Source organism: Protopterus annectens, chromosome 2.part0 (genome assembly GCF_019279795.1).
Source record: "Protopterus annectens isolate FY-2018-M chromosome 2.part0, PAN1.0, whole genome shotgun sequence".
NCBI classification, from domain to species: Eukaryota; Metazoa; Chordata; order Ceratodontiformes; family Protopteridae; genus Protopterus; species Protopterus annectens.
Genome location: NC_056728.1, coordinates 545,532,975 through 545,556,623, shown reverse-complemented (window position 1 = coordinate 545,556,623; position 23,649 = coordinate 545,532,975).

The following is a 23,649-nucleotide window of genomic DNA, read 5'->3' as shown; positions in this document are numbered from 1 at the left end:
ACTCAGGTGCACCCCATCAGATCTAAACCAAACTGGGTCCCTGTTATCAAAATCCTGATGTTCTATCATATACATACCCAGCAACCCCATTTGCCATTTCAGCCTATAGTTAATAAACCTATGTGCATGCTCCAAAGCCTTAAAATTGGCAGCATTCTGCCAACACAAACACAATACTATCTCTGACCAAATGATGCACATGCCTGGATATAATGTCCACAACATAACCAAATCCTTCCTTATCCTATCCACCAAGTGGGTCTTAGGAATTAACCCTAAATCATTACCAGCCAAGTGTATCACCAATATTCATGGCAATCCCATCTGTGACCATATCACTTCAATTTCATCCATAAGCTGACTCCACCTAAGACCTCTAATCCAGTGTCAGTTAACTGACCACCCCAATCGATGTAAACCCAAGTACTTTTCTTCCATCCTAACTGATACCCTCTTTGCTGCCCAATCAATATACAAGTATCCCAAGATGACAATCTCCTTTCCTGAAAGACAAAAAAAAGTATTCATTATCAGTAGCATCCATTATCTAATATGTTACAAATGCATTTGAAGACCACCTCCCCATATCCCAATGACCTCATTGGACTTACCTTCCCTCAAAGTCCTACCAATATGGAAAGAATGACTAGAAAAACTCTCACCTGGAAAACCCATACAACACAAAGCCCTTTTCATTACATGTATAAACTGATTACCTATTACCACCTTACCCCCTCTTAACCCAAATACCAATTCCTGAGGGCCCCCAACATGAGTCCATATCAAAGCTACAACAAAACCCACCAGACAAAGATCCGCACACCTATCTTTCACAAGAACTATCTGCAGGCCTTTACCTAACTGATCCTATGCAACCAAATGTTCACTGACCCTATAAAAACCAAAACATCTCTCCAGACTAATGACCCTAACAACTCTGACACCTGAAATGCCCCAAAATACAGCAATAAACACAAAGTATCCTACAAAACATTGTCTTCTTAGTGGATTCACCCTGGACTAAGGCCAAACCCCGCAATGACTCTCAAAACCTGCCTCAGAAATGGGCAATGCATATCGATATGCACTTCAGCCACTCTACCCCACCCTGTCAACATATGCAGCACCATCCAAGACTTTGTAAAATCATGCAACCTGGCCCCCTGAACAAAAATACTAATCACTGCCAAATCCCCCTTAACTAATTGCACTGCCTTACTCTGCCCCCAGGCCTGAGCCAAGTATCGCAATAAAAGCTCCTTCAACCACACTCCTTCATCCTCAGGCAACTGCAAAATAAATTTATCAAAATCAATTAATGCCCTACAATACAATTTCCTGGTAAATATTGCCCAATAATTCTGCACCAACTTCCTGGTCATGTCAACCAAAGATGCCGCACCTCATCTGGCAATACAATCGTCTTTTCCTCCTCCTCCTCTGGGGCCAACTATTGGAACCTGGAAAATTGAAATTGAGACAAACTCTCAGCAATCTCATTCCTAACTCCTGCCATATGCACACCTGTGAATAAAAAATTTATTAATAAACTCTGCAAAACCAACTTACTTAACACCCACAACAAAAATTCAGATCTTGCAGTCTTTACTTGCAAAACTCGCACCACCGCCAAATTATCTGAGTTAAAATTACCTGCTTTCTCCTCAATCACTCCTGCCAAACTACCAACATGACCCAGACTGGCAATAATTCCAAAAAGGCAGCATTTCTTTTCCACTCATGTTTCCATTCCCCTCCAGAAAACATACCCATTCTGATACCCCCAGCTGCATCTATAAACAATTGTAGTTCCTCTTTACAAACACAGTCCACCTGCCAAAAAGAAATACCATTAAACTGCTCCAAAAGGATAACCAATGTGCTAAATCAGCCCATACCAGCTTGTTAATCCTAACCCAATAACGTTTGCTTTTCCTTCCTTTTAACAAAAAGGCCACTCACCTACAAAATATACATCCTGGATGAACTGCCTGACATGCAAAACTCAGAAGCCATAAAAGCTCTATAACCACACCTTCTCCTTGGACACCACCCAACCAATCTTCTCCTTCAATCGGGCTAGCTTATCAGCTAACAAGCAAAACAACCCCCATTCAGCATGCACCAATAATCCTAAGAAATCCAATGCCTTAACTGGACCATCCAACTTCTTCCTAACCACTGGGACTCCCAACTTCTCAGACATCCCTAAAAACCCTCATAGACCTTCAAATGCTCTCTCAAACTCCTCACCTACTATCACAAAATTATCCAAATTGTGCACCTCTCTCTGTGTGTCGACCTACTGCTGCCCGGCACAATGCAGTACCATGCTAAATTTCTCAAAAGTAGCACAAGCCATTGAATATCCCATGAGCATAAAATAAAGCAAACTTGCTCAAAGGAGCATGTACACATAAAACAAAAAGGAAAGAAGTGTCAAAACGCTGAGTAATCCACAAACTGGTAGGAAGGAGAACAAAAGAACTGTTTATTCACAGACTAAGCGCTTTCACCCTATGTCCATAGGGCATCATCAGAGTGAATTAACACAAAAAACTCTACATTTATACAACTCTAAAATACAGCATGCTCACTACTAATTATAAAATGCTGTGCCAATTAATTCTTAAAGAAATATAGTTAAAAACAATTGAACACATTAATAAATGTACTATAATATTAAATAACTGGATGACTAAATAAAAATATATAGATATAACCATGCTCAAATGAATATAAATATACATAAATATGTGCAAATCCTGCTATAAATAAATAAGTTAATTTAAAAAAACTTGACTAACAGAGGTGTACCAAAGAAACATATATGTATTTTAAACCTGCAGTAAGAATTAATTGGCACAGCATTTTATAATTAATAGTGGGCATGTTGTATTTCACAGTTGTATAAATGTAGAGGTTTTTTTTATGTTAATTCACTCTGATGATGCCCTATGGACATAGGGTGAAAGCGCTAAGTCTGTAAATAAATGGTTCTTTTGTTCTCCTTCCTACCAGTTTGTGGATTACTCAGCGTTTTGACACTTCTTTCTTTTTTTGTTTTATCCCACGAGCATAGCCTTATCAATGCAAAACTTGTTCCCCTACTACCAGGCCTAATAACAGCCACTCCTCCTCACATACCGGCAAAAGTTGAAAGGCAAATTTAGTGTCTCCGCCTTCTCCCTGTGTACTTCCCCATCTGCTATCCACTCCAAAAGTATCCATCATTGTATTTAGCCATATGTCCAGACACCTAACCTCCCAGCAGAGAGAGTGATCAACTGCTTTCTGCTACTGAAACCTCTGGTTATAACATAAACATGCATTTCCTGGCTGCAAACACTGATGAAATAAGCCAAAAGTGGCAAAGCCAAAGAAGTATCCTTCTCCAGCCAAGCTGCCGTATAGTTGACAAAACCTACTGCTCAATTATCCCACATCCTAGGTCATAGCCTACCTATTCTCTTCCTCCCCAATACTGCTAATTCTGCCAAAAGTGCCTTACCATTCACCATCTCCAATTCAACCAGTCTCTGCACCCTTTCCACATCAATTAATTCAAAGACATCAACTTACTCCCCTTTCCAAATCTTCTTAACTGATGATAGAATATGAGGGGTCAGAAAAAAAATGTCCCTGCCTCTTGCCCCAAACCTTGCATAGCTAACCAATCCCGCAGCCATATGTCAAAATCTGACCCTACTTCAGAACATGATCCTATGCCCCCATAGATTGCCTCAAGCTACCCTCTGACACCCCTGCACTGCCCTCCTCATTGCCTGCTTCATCCTGCCCCATCTTGTAACCATGCTGCATATCTCCTATAGCCCCTCCCATTTCCCCCAACCTCTGATATATTTCATACCCAGCTGCCTCACAATCATTCCCCACATACGCAAACCCTACCCTAGCTAATGAGACTCCAAACAAAATATTATTACCTGTAGTTCTGTCCTGAGCCACTCCAGATGCCAGAGAATCCACGACAACTGCATCTCTCAGCTGCTGTGCCTACTTACCATGAGCTGACGATCTGGTCTTCTGAGCAAGACATCATTTCTTTCGACTGGACTCACCCGTATCATCAACCATTCCAGACTCATTAGCAGGCACCTCCTGAAAGACCTCCTCCGCCTGAGCCACAGTGGCCTCCCACCTTTGCCATAAATTCTGCAAATTCACTATCTGCAACAAAAGAAAGATACATTAAGACTCCAAGGAAAAGTTAATCTGCCCCAAGTAAGAGTAAATGCAAGACAATACACTGTGAAAGAAAAAAGGCACAAATTACATAAACCTAGAACTACACCATGTGTACCAATGGTAAAATCTGACACCTCTCCCCAAAGGACCCTTGTGCTATCATATAAACTTAATTTTACATGCAAAACTGCGTTATAACATTTACCTCAGTCTTGTGGCTAGCAGGATTTCAACCCCAATTAAACACAACTGCTATTTCTTTGTCCCTAGCCATGCATCTCACTCACCACATCAAACCACCTCTCAACCACGCTCAAAGTATTCAACAATGTGACACCTCACCAGTCTGACAAATACAGCAAAACAGTTCAAGCAACCACAACCACTTGCAGAATATCTCACACTGCCTCTAATACTCCATGGCCAGAAAAGCAGAAAGAAAACAACAAATAAAAAGACATTAAACACTGACTACCCAGTTCCTGCATTCACTTATATTTCCTTACTTGTTAGTTGCTGTTTTTTCCTCTTCCATTCAACTGTTCCCAGAAACAGCTGTAACCTGACTATTTGCCTTTACCACCCCCATGTTAAGAACATATGGTCTCCAGTATCAAAAGTCCTTATGAAGATAGTGAGCTGTGTATTTTCTTCCCCTCCCCACATCTTTCCTTTTAGCACAGAAAATCTGGACAAATCCAAAACAATGGAGGGACAAAGCCACAAACTAAGTGCAAACTCCCAACTATTGTGCCTATAAACTCAGGGAGCTGCCAGGACAAAAGGTCCAGTCCCACCACCCATTCCCCAAAGGACATGATGTCCAAAATCCAAATGCCTGCCACCATCCAGAGGATTTGAAATCCACACTTAAAACAGACTACACACATAAAGCAAAGCTCCAGAAACTTTGTGAAAACCTAGACAGTCAAGAGGCATGCACCGCCCCCGATCCCCACCTCGGGCAGCACAAATATCATGAGGAACAGATCACACACACATGAGGCACCACTCTGCACACTTTGCAAAAATCTGAACACCTGAAAGGCATGCATTGTCCTCAAACCCCCATCTCAGACAGTGAAAGACAAAAAATCTTAGCAATATTCAGTAGGAGCAAGGTTAACTCACCACAATGAACCATTCAAAATTACAAGCATCTTAACAAAGTTACAGACCTGGGTCAAGTTTGCTGTCAAGCCACTGCTAATTTACTGCACCCCTTTCAGTTTCTTTTTTCTTCACAAGTACAAATTGCTTGTCTGCACTTCCTAACCCTCCTCCTTCCCCGTAACAGTCAGCACCACTCCACACATGCTCACAAATGACCATTAGTCATGAGCACTTAACAGCCTGCAAATAAACTATCTTTAGCAGCTCAGTGGAGTGAAAGGAAGCTGCCAGCCTATGCCATCACCAGTGCGAATGCAATTCTCCCTGACTCCCAACCATAATTATGAGGCTACCAGTCTACCTACCCACTCCCTAGAGCGAACGACTGCATCACACCATACCACCAATGGTTAACCAACATCGCAGCCAGCAGAGCTCTACATAATCACCTGCAACCTGACCATGCCACATGCCTATATGCAGCCTGTCATACTAATAAAGTACATTTGCCATATTTAAACACTATCTATGCTTAACTGAAGCTAGAGGTGCCCAAACAGAACTATCTGAAAACTGCCCCAACTCATTCCAGAGAAACCAACTACAATGTATACGGACAATCAAAGCCATAACCTAAGCCCTAGCTACAATAAGAATTAAACTAATCTTCTAAATATATAACTGTGATCACAATAAGTATAACTGTGACCACAAACAGCCAAGAAAGGAAATAAATAAACCTGGAATCTCACCTCCATGCCCCCACGGCCTACCTGAAGTAGTCTCGGACTTAAGCCTGCAGTAACAAATTCACGCCAAAATGCGTCCCTCCTAACAGTTACACTCCTATAAATCTCCTAAGTCCCACCTTACATCTACCTGACTTCCTCTAAAGTTTTCTCACAAATTAACTCTTCCCTTTCCAACTAACAAGCTTCTCTCGATTCCCTAAACCTAAATCCCTGACCTAAAAATCACCCACCCACCCCACCCCATTTAACTCTCTATACCCTTGCCAGGGAAGTCCCTGGACAAATTGGCTTGTTCCCAAACCTCATTTCTTTAGCCCCAAGTCCATGATAGTGCACTTTTGTGCTGGAGTTGTACTGGGTGTCTAGCATTTTCTGATTCCAGAAGGACATATAAAGAAAGGCTAAAAAAGAGTGAAAAAAATAGCGGAAAGACTAAAACGGGACGATATGCCTTTCATCTGATTTTGAGAAATATTTTTTTTTATGTAATGCATGCTGTTGACCTGTTGACACCGCTTTTTCCGTTTATAGCGGCCTTTTGGTAAACTCTTGAAGCTGCAAGACTTACTTCCAAATTATTGTAGTATCTAACATTCTATGACTAATGACAACAACAGAATTCAGAGAACTGTCAGTCATATGCCACATAACACATAATGGTATTTTTTAAATTAAACAAGTGTATTATATTATATTATATTATATTATATTATATTATATTATATTATATTATATTATATCTGAGTTCTTCTCACTGAGCATGTGACATGAAACTAATTCATGGAGGGTATCGACATGCAGGCTCCCTTACATGCTTCCCTGACAGGCTTGTTTGAGTGCACTGCTTTGAGGCCATGTACCACGGAGGCTGACTCCACGCTGTGCATCATCCACAACAGTGATCTCAACCTCCTACCCTCAACCCCCTAAGGAAGGCAAGGCAGCTTCAAGCATTCCCTCCACAAACTTGTAATACCTGAGTAGTTTATCAGAACTGGGTCACAAGTGAGCAGAGAGAATTCATGTCTCCACCTTACTGGGCAAGTTACTAATCAAGTTTATGAATTAAGTAATATCATTTCTTAACTGAGTCTGGCATGGATTTGCATATCTCCTGTAGAAGTTTAAAACAGCATTTTCTAGACACAGACATATGTGTCCCATAATGCCTGTGACTACTGCAAAAGACTTTAAATGAATAAGTGTGAGTTTCACAATTTCATATCTGTTGTTCAATTCATAGTTTGCATGTCAAAGGAACTCCCTGAACTTCTCATAGAGAGCTCCACTATAGCACTCTATGACAGCAATAAATATATAGTACTTATGAAAATAAACAATACAACGTAACTGTAATTATTGCTAGGAATAAGACAGAACTATAAAGTGAATAAAAGCTGTCTAAAGAAACTGTGGTGTCATATATGTAGAGAGACACAGCCACAAACTGGACTCTATTGGATTGCTTTGAAAGTAAATGATGATACAATTAGTGTTACTATAGTATACAGGGTGCACAGTATACAAGATCTAAGTTATTTGGTCATAGCATTCTGAACTAAAAAAAAACATATGAGCAAAAAGAACTGAATGTTCAAATGATCAGTTGCATAATAGCTCCAAAGCCCATTTTACTTTGAAGGTGGATTTGTTAAGCATGATTGTAGGTGTGATTTATTATTAAGTATAAACAATAAGTGGACGTTCGAAAAACATGCGTTGAATGGGCATGCATTCGTTGAAGGTTGGGCATCGGGCTGGCAACTTGACACCATAAAAACCAACTGCCAATCATTAGCGGACCGGAGTTCTGCTGTGGTGACCCCTAAAAGCCGAAAGACAAACAACAACATAAACAATATCCTCCCAAACTTCCCACTCCATTTATTCTATAATACTCTAATTCCGAAATCAAACAGGTTTTGGGAAAGAAGAAAAATCTGGTTTGCCATAACAAATCAGATATTTTTGTCTGAGGTTGTGCAGTCTTGTAAAACATGGCATCCACCAAGCATGGAAGTGGTGAGAGAGAGAGGGATTTTCACCCTGCAGAAGTCCAAGGCTAGTGTTTATAGTTATCTCACTTAGGAGTAAGACAATTTGCACAATTCTGGCTAAGTACAGCTTACCTCTATGAATCATGTTTAATGACATGCCCACTTTTCAACCAACCTATTTAAATCAACAGTAAATGCAATGCAAATAAAAACCACCTCAGAACCACTTATGTCAATCGGCTCTGCTACTGCCTATTTTCTATTCATAGTCATTTTTTTACATGTTTTGGCATCATGCACAGAGATATTTTAAAAGGTAAAGTTGTGCCTTTTATTCTACCCTGCAGCTGGTGAAGATGTTATCTGTGGCTGCCACCCTAGCTATTTCCTGATGCAGGCTGCTTTTCTTGGCCAAGCCAAAACAGCTAGCACCCAACAGTGATCACCGGCCAAGAAGGCACAGATATAGACAAAGACTGACTCATTATATCTCTGATAATCAAGAAACTCTTGATAGATTCATAGTAGACAGGGATATTGTAAGGGCTTTAGTGAGTTTGTATTGCTCAAAAACAGGAACTGAGGGGAATGCGTGGCCTTCCTATATCTGTGGATGTTAAGGTATGTATAGTTCTCCTTGTATTTGCCAGGGAACCTTCCAGAGACAGACTTAAGACATGCTGGATATTCCTCAGGCTTCTGTATTTCCACGACATACATTTGGCACACGTGGATTACCTGCCATTGTCTGTCCAAGATTGAGCTAGAACCAATTGTGACTTCTATGGCATTGCACTTTTCTCTGGGGGATTGGTGTGGTACATTGTACACATGGTGTTATTAGAGCCCCATTAGGGCAATGGGGAGCAGTGCCAAAATACAAAAGGCTATTATTCCATCGACTACCAGGTAGTGTGTGTGTGATATATGTTGGCTCAGCATCCCAGCAGTACCCATGGTTTTCATATCTGGCATACAAGCTCACTCTTCCACCTCTTCCTGTATAGTAGGGTGCCCCATGGTCACCTTTTTGGTGAGCAAAATTCTAACCATATTTATATAATTTGTTATACTTTGGAAAATGTATTACTTAGTACAAAACTACCCTTCCCTTGTTGTGTCTCCCACCCCCTTTAGCTTTTTTTTCTTGTCTTTTTCCGGTGATGCAGGTTACACACTCAAACCACTGTTGATGACTTAGGTCTGTAACCCTAGGGGAGGTGCCAAGAAAAGGTACAACATCTCCCTGTCACAAACACAGATTGTCATCAAACAGAGTGCAACCTGCTCAAAGCCTGTCTACATTACCTGGATATGTCTGGAGGTGCCCTGCAGTATTACCCAGCTACTTCATGCAGGACATTTGCGACATGTTGCATTCTGCACAACATGACCCTGCACCAGTCTGATGGAAAAGTGACCCATGACAGCTGTGCAGCTCCAGCTATCAGTTCTTCCACCAATGATGATATTGATAATGACCAGCCAGCAGTAGTATGGGACCGTATGTGACAATGTCGTAAAAGGTACATAGCTGTGCAAGCAAAGAGGTTGTTTCTAGTCCACACCTATGGGTCACGACATTCAGGTTAGTGTTACCTTTATAATAAAAAGTACACAGAGTATAACTGATGAATGCAGTCCTACATGTAGGCTATACTGTGTGGTTTAAGGTCCACTGTCACTGTACATCAGACAGTCCTTATCTTTAAGGATTTTTTAATTTACAGTTATATGCTTTATATATCCATTTTGTTTAGCGGCATTCACAGACATGCCTGACTGTTTACTGAGATCTGTGGAGTCAATTGCATTGGCAGGAAGCAAAATGCTGAACATGATCATTTGTGCTGTATTGTATATGGATAGTTCAGGTGCCTGCAGTGAAATATTCAGGTCACCTTGTTAACAGCAGCACTGCTTATGCTGGAAAGTTCATTACTTGAGAATTGTTCAGGGTGGATATGAGTGTAAGTGGAAGAAATGTGTGCATGTAAGCATGCTTTGGCAAGTTATTCTGTCTTGTACAGGAGGTGTTCACTTTCACCAGAAAGAAAATTATATTATATTTCTTATGGTATAGTTTATGTTTCTGTACTTTTTTTTTCAGAAATGCAAGCAATGTTTTTCTCCATTAAGATACAACATATCAGATTAATTCCTTCTGTCACAGATAATAATCCTTGTGACATCAAAAGTACTAGCAATTATCATTTGTGTTGAGCTTAGGGTGCAGTTGTAACAGTGGTAGTGTTACTTGAAAGATTTATTGCACAACTCTAATCATACATCCCCCTTAAATAGTATGCCCTTAAAACTGTTCTATATTGCAGCCTGCAGATTCGCCTCCCTTTTTAAACTTTTTAACCTTTTTAACTGTGTCACCAGTGGGCATGAGTATGATTACGGCTCTATTCCTACTCTTTACCATTAACTGTGTCACCAGTGGATGTGAGTATGATCACGGCATTATCCCAGCTCTTTACCATTAACTGTTTCACCAGTGGGCATGAATATGATCATAGCATTATTCCTGCTCTTTACCATTAAATGTGTCACCAGTGGGTGTGAGTATGATTATGGCATTATCCATGCTCTTTACCATTAACTGTGTCACCAGTGGGTGTGAGTATGATTATGGCATTATCCATGCTCTTTACCATTAACTGTGTCACCAGTGGGCATGAGTATGATCATGGCATTATCTCTGCCCTTTACCATTAACTGTGTCACCAGTGGCCATGAGTATGCTCACGGCATTATCTCTGCTCTTTACCATTAACTGTGTCACCAGTGGGCATGAGTATGATGATGGCATTATCTCTACTCTTTCCTATTAACATGTACTGGTAGAAATCCTCACATAGACCCTGCAGTACACTGGCCATCTCTAGCGTACTCTGTATGGCATTGGACTGTGCCTGAACAAAGTCCTGGCCGTGTGTTGCTGGACAGCCAAGGCCTTCCATATGTCTGAAACTATCTTTGACATGTGCCTTTGCCTGGCACCCCTTTCACTGGTGTTACAATGAACACTACAATCTCTGAGATTGTACTATATTCCTTTATGCATTCCTGTGATTAAGCAAACAATGGTGTTGAGCTACATGGGGGCCCATGCTGTTCTGCCTTTAATATATGTCCTTATCTAAATGACTCTGTTAGACTGTGTCACTGCCTCCAGAATTATGTACCAGCTGTGGGGTATTTGGTCCGGCCAGTACACTTTCCGATTGGGTGCCACTATCCTCAGGGTCATAAATCTAACATTTATAGCATCATTGTCAACAGTCCTTTTGCTGTCTATGATGGCACAGTGGAACTGCTGGTCTCTGCTTCTGACACTGTTAAGGAGTTAATGATGATATGGTTACTGAGACCTTGTATTACAGTACTGACTTATCTATGAATAGGTGATGTGCACACTTATCATGCAAATTGTGGCCATTTTCCTGAAGGATGGAACTGGAGAGTGCACCTGCTGATAAGCTTTCTCTTGTGTTACATGGTCTATATCAGTTTATCGAACGACTATTCAGCGAATAGCCATTCGTCGAACCCGTATTTATCAAAGCTGCTCTTCACTGAATGGTGAATTTTAACTAGGCAAATCAGCAGTTGGCCGCCATCTGGAATTTGCCCTTTTCCCCACTGTAGTGCGATCTCAGAGTTTGTGTATTTAGTTGGGGGGTGCATAGCACACCACCTTGGTAGGTTTTAAATTTTATGTTTTTTTCTACTGTGGCTTGGTTGGCCAACTGCTGATTTGTCCTACTGAAAATTTGCCATTCGATGAAGAACGGCTTTGATAAATAGGGGTTCAATGAATGGCTATTCGCTGAATAGCCATTCAATAAAGTGATATAGACCTGTGTTATATATACCCAGCTATTCTCTACAATATTCTTCAGTATGTGATTTTGCCATAAGGGATGCACTAACATTCTTGACTGAATGAATATGACTGCTGTGGAGGTCGATAATTGCTGGTGTTCACAACATCATGTCTGATTATGCCTGTGGCATCCTCATCAGTGCCATAGTCATCTCCCCATTAGGACAGAAGTTACTCTCCATCAGCTGTTAAAGGGATCAGTACTAGAGGTACCCCACCAGTATTGCTACAGGAAGCTGCATTCTGCCTAGCACTGGATCTGGCATATCCCACCATGGCATTGACCCTGTTTATACATTGTGCCAATGTGTGGTTCTTCCCCCAGAATACATTTATATTCAAAATCACTTGACTTCATTACTTTGCTCATTCAGCTTATTTTGGCCCCCTTTGACAAAAATGCATTTGTGATATACCCTGAGCACCTCCACGAGACAATGATTCCCTTCTGGGCTGTCCCTCTTCAGTCTGGATCCCTGCTGCTGTATCATATCTGAAAAGCATGTATGAATGCCTCTAATGTAATTAGAAATACACACATGAAATCAACTCATCAGCCCAACAACACAACCTAAAGCATCATCCAGACTGAATGCTTGAGTACAGACTGCTTGTTCTGAATCCAGATTTCAGTGCCAAATCATGCTAACAGTAACATAATGAATGAAGATAAGACTTCTGCTCATGACACCTGATTTCAGTACAATGTTATAATAGCAAATAACTTTAATAAGTCAATAAAGTAAAGCGGACTTAAACACATATATCATTTAACTACAGTGAATCCCTTTTTGGTACTAGAATCAGTCATACTGAATGATTGAAGAAAAGCTGTAAAGCATAAGCCATAATGTAGTGTAGTAGGACAAGCATCTATCAATTATACATTGATGGTGTGTTTATCACAACATGAGAGAGACACTGTCAAAATGTACAATGTTTTCTACCCTAAAGTTTTCTGTACACATTAATAATAAGTCTTTCTCACTGATGTATACAGCTGTAAAAAATTATACTTAACACTTGACCACTCCTGTCATTGACATATATACCTAGAAACTGCAGATCTACTTCACGTTACCTAAAAGCAATCATATTCACCCACAATTATTGTCAAAGGAAAAAACTTCAAAGACCAATACACGTAAGGTTCAGTTAAGGCACTTTAATTTACTTGCAGCAAGGAGACAAATGCATGCAAATACAAGGATTTGTCTAACTACTAACAGGAAGTATGTTCATTCTTAAACTGTTTTACAAGACATGGCCTTCTAAGCTGACATAATCAAACACAGCTTTAAGCATTGTACTACAGCAGGTGTTACTTCAGATTTTCTACTGACATGACTAGATTTGTGAGAAACTTTTCAGAAAAACAACCTGGCCTTGGTGACCAGTACTTCATTTACAAGCGTCTATTGTACACTGTTACTTTTCAAGGTACTTTTCTAATACAGATACAAGCAAATGCTGATTGCAGTTCATATTTTCAAGCAGGCTTTGTCCTAATTATCTGTTATTTCTACAGCTGTGTATGTTCTCATAGCACAGACTTCTTGTCTGAGTTTCATATAAGCAGTATTGTTCTATTCATTATTTTCCTAACGCAAGCAGAAATCATCTGCTTCTCAGTAAATTTCCAAGGCACAAGCAAGATTTAGCTGACAGTACAAGGTCAAAAAGCAAGTGCAGTTTGTACAGATTTATGCAGTATGAAATAGAATAAATATGTTAACTCTTCATGTTCTAAATGCACTAAGCATATTGCACACATTACACACATTAATACATATTTATCTAACATTTCCCCCCTATTAATACTTTTATTCTACTTTAAAAAAAAAAGCATACACAGTTTGTTTTCTTCTCCTAACCTCTTCCACTCAGGATTTGCAGTTAAGAGAGTTATTCAGTTTAAACTTATGAAAGCGTTTTTAGTCTTTTAACAGTTCTTCAAACTCAGTACTTTGATATAAGGTTTCAGAAACCGACATGTCTATAAGGTCTTTAATCAGTCTTTTCATGCAGGGGATACCACAACAAACACATACTCCCAGTAGGAGCATACCTACACAAATGGCAATCAGGATGTTCATTAGGATGGTACCCCGCCCCCCAAATCATTTCTGGAAAAAGTCCATCAGTGGGTTTGGGCCTAGTTTGGTCATGGCCGACACCTGCTGAATTACCACAAGATGATTGTCTATCTCGTGTTTATGGTCAGGACTATACGAACAGCATTCGTCTTGGATTAAAGCACACGTACCACCTCTCACCACTAGGGTGAAGTTGAGAGCGGTTTTGGAACACTACAGTTCTCATAGCGTTCAGTTCATCAGTCACCAATTCGAGAGCAGAAAAAGTTGCGTTGCTCATTACTTCGAGAAGTTTTGACAGTTTTCTCAGCTCCCAGATCGATTTCACTGCTCCATATGCTGGTAATATGCCTGCCCACGATATAACACTATCACTCAAGTCCATGTGTGTCAGTCCTTTGCCTAGACAGTGATGGTCTTTCCAACGCGCATCGATTTGTCCCACTGGATTTGCAGGTTTCTTGACGACTTCTTGGACATTTTGAATTTTCCCATGAGGCAAAACTGCAGTGTGTTGTATGGCCAGAACCAGGTAACCCAAAAAACAACTGCCGGACCAATTCTTAGGTAACCATTTGTATGCCTTTCTACCACACACAAAATAACAATCCTCTACTTTAGTAGTAACCTTGCTATGGATATACACTCACCCTGCATGAAACATTTTTCTATCAATTATAGACTGCTGTTTATAAAGAACAGAATTATGTTTTACTTCATCAAATGTTTTGTGCATCAATCCAAGAAATGAATCATAGTTTGTATTACAATAAAGATCTACTTTGTTACCTTTAGTGTAACATCTATAAGGAACAGACACATTGCAATTGCTCCAACCCACCTGAACAGTATCATTTTTATAAAAACACACAGTTCCCTTTTGTGGAACAGACAAGTGCAATGCTATTTTATCTTGTGCTGTAATGGTTGAGGTATCATAAATCAAGTTCTCGCAGGTCTCATTGACCCCTAGGGGGAATGTAGTCATTAATAACCCCCCGTATGCTGTCGGCAAAGCTGTCCAAATCCAGAAATTCGAAACATTGAAAGTCTTAGCATACACACATTTAATTGCCTGGTAAGTGTTAAAGTTTTGTTGCCAGTTTATGAGTAACGCTTCACGTTTATTCAGTTCAGTCTGTGTGGCTGGGAAATGAAAAGGCCACAACAAAAAGATTATTGTCACAAATACAGTTAACAGGATGATTATGCAATACTTCTGAGGAAAGGGTTGTTCTGCATTCCTGTTTCTTCTGGACTCTATCATTTTTGCTCTTGGCATGTGACAAGATTTTTGTCTAGTTCAAAGTCTTTAACTAATTTACAGTGAGTCAGGTGGATCCAAGGGGCACGCTCCGCGATTTTGACTGCAGTGGGTGTTGACAAAGCACTTGATATGGACCTTCCCACTTTGGAGATGCCCAATTCTTCTTTTTGACCACCTTCAGCCAGATCCAAGTTCCATGGGGGCACTGCCACTACTGACAGTCTGGTTCGTTCTTTATCTGAAACAGAATTTAACTGCAACAAATGTTTAGAATTTAATAACTTACGTATATACTCTGCTAATGTACCATCAGCTTCCTGGTCTGCAGGCATGAGAGATTTCCACTGAGATATATAGTAAGCCCTTCCAAAGAGCTTTTCAAAAGGAGTCAATCCTTTTGCATTCGGAATAGTTCTCATGCTCAACAGTGCCGGGGCAGACAGTACATCCAATTTCTCTGTGTTTCTGATATTAACTTTCTTAGCTTATGCTTTAAAATCCCATTATGCCCCTCTACTAGACCTGCTAATTGAGAGTGATACGCACAATGATTTTTCAAAGAAATTCCGAAATATTTACTTAGCTGTTGTATGGTCTGATTCTCGAAGTGCGTGCCATTGTCATTGTAGATCCTTTCCGGAATGCCGAATCTAGGGATGATTTCTTTGACAAGGACTTTGGCTACCGTTGTAGCATCTGGATTTTTAGTTGGAAAGGCTTCCACCCATCTGGAAAACATATCTACAATGACAAGACAATACTTCTTATTTTCACATTTATTCAACTCTATGAAATCCATACAAATAGTATGAAATGGATATGGTGGTGTAGGGAAACTCCCTTGCTTGGGCTTTAACGCCCCTTGTGCATGATGTTTATTACAGGTGTGGCATAATGAACAGAATTTTTTAGAGTAATTTGAGAAGCCATATGTCGTGAACACTCGGTTCACCAGCTGTACCATCCCCCCTGTTGAGACATGGCTCTGCCCATGGCTCAACAAAGCTGCATATCTAAACAAATTAGGCGGCAATATTGGTTTCCCTTCTTTAGAGATGTACAGCCCCTTTTCGAGAATTGCTCCTCGTTTCACCCATCTTTGTTTTTCAGTTTGCATAGTAAGCGTTTGCATTGTCTAACATTTCTAAGTCTAAAATCTCAGAGGGTTGTAATTCCTCATTCAAAAGAAATACTTCTGAAGCTGCCAGCTTTGCAGCTGTATCAGCTCTCGCATTACCTTTTGAAATCCTATCCTGTTGCTTGATATGAGCTGTGCATTTACAAATAGCTACTTTCTGAGGTAACTGAATAGATTCTAAAAGATCTAAAATAAACTGTGCATGATTGATTGGTTTGCCAGTAGATGTTATCATTCCTCGATTTTTCCACTGTTGCGCAAAAACATGTACAGTAGAAAGAGCATTTCCAAGGCACTAGCAAGATTTAGCTGACAGTACAAGGTCAAAAAGCAACTGCAGTTTGTACAGATTTATGCAGTATGAAATAGAATAAATGTGTTAACTCTTTTCAAGTTCTAAATGCACTAAGCATATTGCTAATACACACATTAATACATATTTCTCTAACAATTATTCTTAACTGAATTGAATTTTCCTAATGTTGTTCCACTGATTTTTTAACTGTAAGTATTTTCATGCTTTCCCAAATTTGTTGCTGACAAGCTTGAATAAGCACAGTTAAAATGGCAGCTGTATGGCTATTGGTATGAAATGTGACCTATTCATGCACTTTTTTTATGCAAATGAAGCTCAGCCAAGCTGAGATGTATGAATCACAGTATGGTGTGTTGGTGTATCTACTCTCATAGACATAAAATGCATTTGGCTTCTCATGAAAAAACTGTTCTTAGGGGCACTAAGCATGGGAAACAAACCAGTGATTATCAATTCTTAATCCTAATTAAGTATACTATAACCTTGGGAAATATATCTGCTATTTTCACAGTTAAGTTGAAATGCAATGTATCCAAGCTGAATCCATCAAACCATGCCACACATTATTACTTTCTGTTACATCAAAGAGGCAAAAAATAAAATGCAATAACATTATTAATTAAATGAATTAACAAAATATGAATTCTATAATCATAAAATAATATAACTAGTACAAATTAAAATGTCATGTTGTTGTAATTTCTTACACTGTTGCTATAATTACATTCCTGCAGCTTACACAGTATATTCTTGTACACAACAAAGTAACCACTGAAAGATATGTCCACTTGTTGGACTACTCATGGCTTTCTGTTCAACTAGTAAAAGAACCTATAGGTCTGAAAAACATATATAGACTATGACGGTAGGAGGTACTGCCAGCCAGGGAGAAGTAGGGCAGTGGATGTATGACCTGTGCCAGCACAGCTAGCTGGAATATTGTAAATAATTGTATGTCATTAGTATATCAAACTGATCTGTACAGATGCTTGTGCTGAAAATGCAAATGTCAGTTCTGCTTATGTTAATTGTGTCATAATGTATCAACAGTGTACCCTGCTGAAATGAAGAGAAATGTACACATATTATGGTATCTGAATTAAATATATATGTTCTAATAGAAGACACTGGCACAGCAATGGTTAACCAGCTGACTTATTTTAAGGAAAATAAGGGAAATGTAAATGAGCTGTTAAATCATTGAACAGCACCCCATAGTGCTGATTAGGACTGGAGATGATGGGTCTAGGACAGAGCCTTTGTTCATTAGCTCAGTAAAAAAGAGGAGAGGCCTCCAGGCACTGCCATAAAAGCTCTAAATGTGTACTATAGCACTCTGCTAAAGTCCTTTCTCAAACTTCAAAAGGAGATATTATGGGAGTCAGGTGACCAGATAAGGTCATTCTGCAAATCATATTGGATTTATATTTTACAGGGAGTAATCTCAGGGGATAGAGTATTTTGTTCATAGATTCATAGGTGTGTACTAGACTAATGGCCCTGGAGCCTTTACAAGCCTAGCCCATAGGATTGCCCTGGCATTGTGCCAGCCAACCTTAGTTCCCAATGCCTCTGTTGAGTAGAGCCACTGGAGTGATCCCTGGGGTGAATTTTCTATTTGCCATCCACATCCACTCATCAAGATTCCTCTTGAAGAGGGCCAGTGAGGTGCTCTGCTTGACATGTATAGGAAGTCTATTCCATAGCATGGGCAGTCTCTGGGTTATGAACCTGTCCCTCCAGCATGTTCTATTGATTGTGGTAATGAGGTTGAGGTCTATTGAGCATGTGGTGCGGAGGGATTGGGATTTCTTTAGATGTAGCATTTCTAACAGAGCTGGGTCAGATATGGCTTTGTAAGTCGAGCAGAGATAGTCTCTAAGTAGGTGATATGAGAATAATTGGAGTTTTTCGAGTCTGTCCATATAGGACAAGTATTTAAGGCCTAGGATCCTATTTGTGAGGTACTTTTGTGTCCTCTCCAGTTGTTGCAGGTGTCTAGTGAGGTATATGCCAAATGGGGCATTGTAATCGATGATTGGCTTAATGAGGGAAGAGTAGAGGGAGACAATGACCTCTTTATTCCTGGATGCAAAACCCTTAGTAATGAGGTGTGCCACATAGAAGGACTTTTTGACCACAGTGGCAATGCGGTGATCAAAAGAGAGAGTGCTGTCAACCTCTGTTCCCAGATCTCTTATAATGCCTTTTGTGTTAAGTGGAGTACCATCTATGTGGTAATTCATGGGAACTGAGTTTCTCCCAAAGGGGGATGACAACACAATTTTTGGCATTGAGCTTAAGGCCATGGTTCTGACACCAGTTGTTGGTCTCAGTGAGGCCTTTCTGTAGGATGTCAACATCACTTGGGGAGCTAATAATAACTCCCAATTTGCAAACGCCTGCAAACTTTCTCCACCAGAGTCCCTTTGTGTTGGCCTGGACTTCAGAGAAGTAGATACCAAACAGGAGAGGACCCAGGACCAAACCCTGTGGGACTCCACTCGTGACTGGTCAGCAGTCCAACTTGGAGTCAGCTACTTTCACACTGTGGGTTCTGTGAGCCAGTTTACAACCCACCTAGTGATATAGGCATTGATGCCTAGCTTAGTAAGTTTTTCTATGATTCCTGAGTGTGGAATGGTATCAAAGGCCTTGGCCAGATCAAGGTAGACTGTATGAACCACCTTGCATTCATCCACAGCTTTAGTAACTGACTCAAAGAAGTCGACCAGGTTGAGCAGGCATGATCTACCCTTTGCAAAACCAAACTTTGTGGGATCCAGAGTTTGGAGATTCCCTATATCCTTGTTTGTTAGGCCCATGATGATGTGTACCATAGCTTTGCATATCATACTTGTCAGGCTAATGGGACAATAGTTCCCAGGGTCTGTAGTCACTCTTCCTTTGTGGATAGGGATGACTGTAGCAGTGCACCATTCGGTAGGGACAAAGCCTGAGATGAGGCTGTGATTGAACAGGGCACAGAGGTGAGGTGCCAGTTCACTCTGTAGTTCATGTAGAACACAGCCAGGGTTATTGTCAGGTCCCATAGAAGCTGAATTCTTGGCCTTGGACAGTGCTGTTTTAAGCTGTGCAGCAGTAATACTGGGTGCCTGGCAATCTACTGGCATTGTGATTGATCCTTTTGGTGGGGAGAGGGGTAAATTTGGCACTGAATCTGTCAGCCAGTATACTGGCAATATATGTTGGCTCGGTATAGTAGGTACCATTGCGCAGTAGCTCAGAGTAAATCTGGGTATTGCCATGGAGATTCTTTACATAACTATAGAAGGCCTTGTGGTTGTCTTTACTATCTGTTGCAATTCTGTTTTCATAGCTAGCTATAGAGGATTTGATGAGGGATCTACTTTTTATTGAGGCTGATAAGGGAGTTTTTCCAGTCATGAGACTTTACCTTATTCTGCATCAGTTTCCTTCTTCTGTTGTAGAGTTTGTTTATGGCAGGGGACCACCAGATCGGCTTCCTTTTTTTTGGAGGAGAGCATCTTTGTTCTATTGGGTATGGTGCAAACCATGCATTTGTGTACGTGTTCGTACAGTGCACTGATGTATGATTCAGTGGTCATGGAACTATTCTCCATTTGCATGGGTGCTGTGAAGTTAGCCAACTCTGTTTTTAGGACCCCAAAGTTAGCTTTGGAGAAGTTTTTCATGGTGGTTACGTTTGTGGAGGGTGGGAGGGATGTGCATTTCCAAATGGTTAGTTTCTGGTTGGATCTATCCAGAGAAGAGTTGACTATTGGTGTAGAGCAATAATCGCCCATGTTAGTAATGACCAGGTCAAGGATGTTGCTACCTCTAGTGGGGGTAAGATTGAGCTGGTCCAAGGCACTGGAATTAATGATTTCCAGCAGCATTGGGCAAAGTGTATTGGTACATGAGTAGTTTTCCCAGTTAATGGAGGGGAAGTTGAAGTCGCCCAGTATAAGACTGTTAGGTTGGACCCTAATATTCTCCAGGGTGCTTAGGAATGTGGAGTGTGAGTCCTGGGACATGGTTGGGGACCTATTGCAGGCTATGACCTGAATCATTATCCAATGTTAGCTGCACCTGAAGTATCTAAGATGCATTATGTTGGACTACCAGTCTGAAGGTGTGAGCATCCTTTATGAATATGGAAGCATGACCACCTTTGGAGCTCCAGTCCAAGCTCTGGGGCGAAACGGTGTGGAATGAGTTATAGCTTGGTAGTGCAGGGATGCTTTCTCCTACCTTGAACCAGATCTTTGTTGCAGCACAAATGTCGATTATCTCCATTTTAATGAGTGCTTCGAGCGAGTGCATTTTGAGATTTAGACTTTTAGCATTGAGCATCATGACCCTAAGACTGTATTTGTTTGTAGCTGTTATGGTAGTAATTTGGTTTTTGGAACACCAACTAAAAAGGCACTATATGGGTGGCAAGAGCCTTGGCCAGTATCTGGAAGCCCAGGGGTGTCAGATGCAGGTCATCTCTGGCAAAGTATCGAGGTCTGTCAATCATGTTATCCCAGGCAGGCAGATAGTGGATTCTCTTAGAATGACACAAGAAACTTAGCCAATTGTTGAAATCAATCATTTTCTGTTTGTACAGTGGTATAATTCTGGGTGATTGTAGGATGCTGCTCAGTGCTAGGGTAATACTCACCTGGGCTACATAATTTGAGAGCTCCTCCATGTCTCTTTTCATATAGTCCAGGGAGGTATGTCTCAGGTCATTCACATTCCCATGCACAATGACAGAGTCATATTTGTACCTCTTGTTGAGGGACCTGAGTGTGTGTGTTATGTGGTAGATTCTGGCACCTGACAGACAGCTGACCATTACTTTCTCCTTATTCAACCTAGTGAGTGGGATATTAATGTGCCTCACTATTGAGTCACCTATGGCTAGTGTGTTGGGCATGCTGTTTTGCCTTAGGGGCTTTGGTTGAGTGGTACACTGTTTAGGAGAGTTATGTGTCTTGTAATTAGTATTGTGTTGTGGTGTTTGAGTGAATTTATACCTTGGAGCTCTCTGCTGTTTGGATAGATTTTTACTGAGAGCCTCTGTGAAGGTGGGCATGTGGTTTGTGTTTTTATGTGAAGGCAGTGCTGGTGTGTGTTCTGGAGGCTATGTGTTCCATGTGGTGGGGTGCAAGTGTTGACCTTCTCCTATTGACCAGCTATTCCAGTCTTGGCTGGAGAGTGCGTGGCTTCCAATTTGGATATATAAGTGCATCTCTCACAAGTCCGGGTGTTGGGAGGTAACAAGAGAGGGTTGTCCGTGTACATAAGGCAGTTGCTACATTGCTTCAGGATGCCCAAGTTCACCAGGTTAATAGGAGAAAGCACAGGGAACTGACCTTTAGACATGCCTGGAGGGGTGGACATTAATTATAAGTACCAGAGCTGTTTCCTTGTCAAAGGTTTAGCTCTGGTAGCACTTTTGTGTGCTACAATAATTGCTACAAGATGTATGGTAAAGTGCTAGACTAATAAGCTAGTAAAAGTGAAGGAGAGGAGAGAACTAGCAGATCAAAGGGAACATTTGAAGAGCAGGCTTTGGCACCACTCAGAAGCTTACAAACAGTCCTGGATACAGCAAATCTCTATCTGGATTAGACTAGTTATAGGAAATGTGGGAAACAAGTGCAAATGTGGGTTTTTAAACCAGAAAGTTGAGAGATATGGAAAAACTACCAAAACAGCCAATAAACTACAATTGCTGGGCCAGAAACCACTCCTCTTGTGGTAGATAGGCCACCTAGTGCTTACCAATCCCACTGATAAGCTAGAAGGCTTCCTTCCAACACAGAAAGGTTTGGGGGCTCAGAAGCTTACAACAGTACAGTTCACCTTTTTCTCAGAGGACTTAAAAATCCATCTAGAGTTAAAGATATTTGAACTGGAGGCCAAATGGTTGGAAGTAGGATCAGCAGAGAGACTGCGGTGCTTGGAAGCCTAGTGCTTACCACTCCCACTGATAAGTTAGAAGGCTTCCCTCCAACACAGAAAGGCTTGGGGAGCTCAGAAGTTGACAAACAGTCCTGGATACAGCAAATCTCTATCTGGACTAGACTAGTTACAGGAAAGGTGGGAAACAAGCACAAACATGGGCTTTTAAACCAGAAAATTGAAAGAGATGGAAAAACTGCCCAAATGGCAATAAACTACAATTCTGGGTCAGAAACCACTCCTCTTATGGTAGAAAGGCTACCTAGTGCTTACCAGTCCCACTGATAAGCTAGAAGGCTTCCCTCCAACACAGAAAGGCTTGGGGGGCTCAGAAGCTTATAAACCGTCCTGGATACAGCAAATCTGTATCTGCATTAGACTAGTTACAGGAAAGGCAGGAAATAAGCTTAGATTTTTATTTTTACAGAAAAGCAGCTAAAACAGATTTTAAAACAATTCAAGTACAGTGCAAGCTTGCACACTTGAATGTGTAGCAGTATTAAAGCAAATACAGTTTAAATAAATGCAGTTTATTCAAAATGTATTCTGAACTGAATTCAAGTGTTGTTTTATTAAACTCTGAACAGTTAAAAAGTGCCATAAATATAGTTATCAGCTCAGAAGCACACTCAGCCAAAACACAAGGAGATTCTAGTAAAGTCTTTTTTGGTTGTTGTTAGCAATGTGGAAAGGGAGAAAGGAGGAGCAGAAGATAATTCAGTGTTAAGAACGTAAGTGGGTTGGCCTTCTCAAATGTTCTATCTGTATTAGGTAGAATGAGCTAATGACACTAGACTAGGAGGAGTGTCCCAGATCAAATTTACAGTAGGGGTGGGTAACTGCAAAACCACCAACTATAACAACACCACAGGACAGGAATAGGGTGGGGGGAGGGAGAAACCCAGTTTCAGAACAGATCAGAAAAC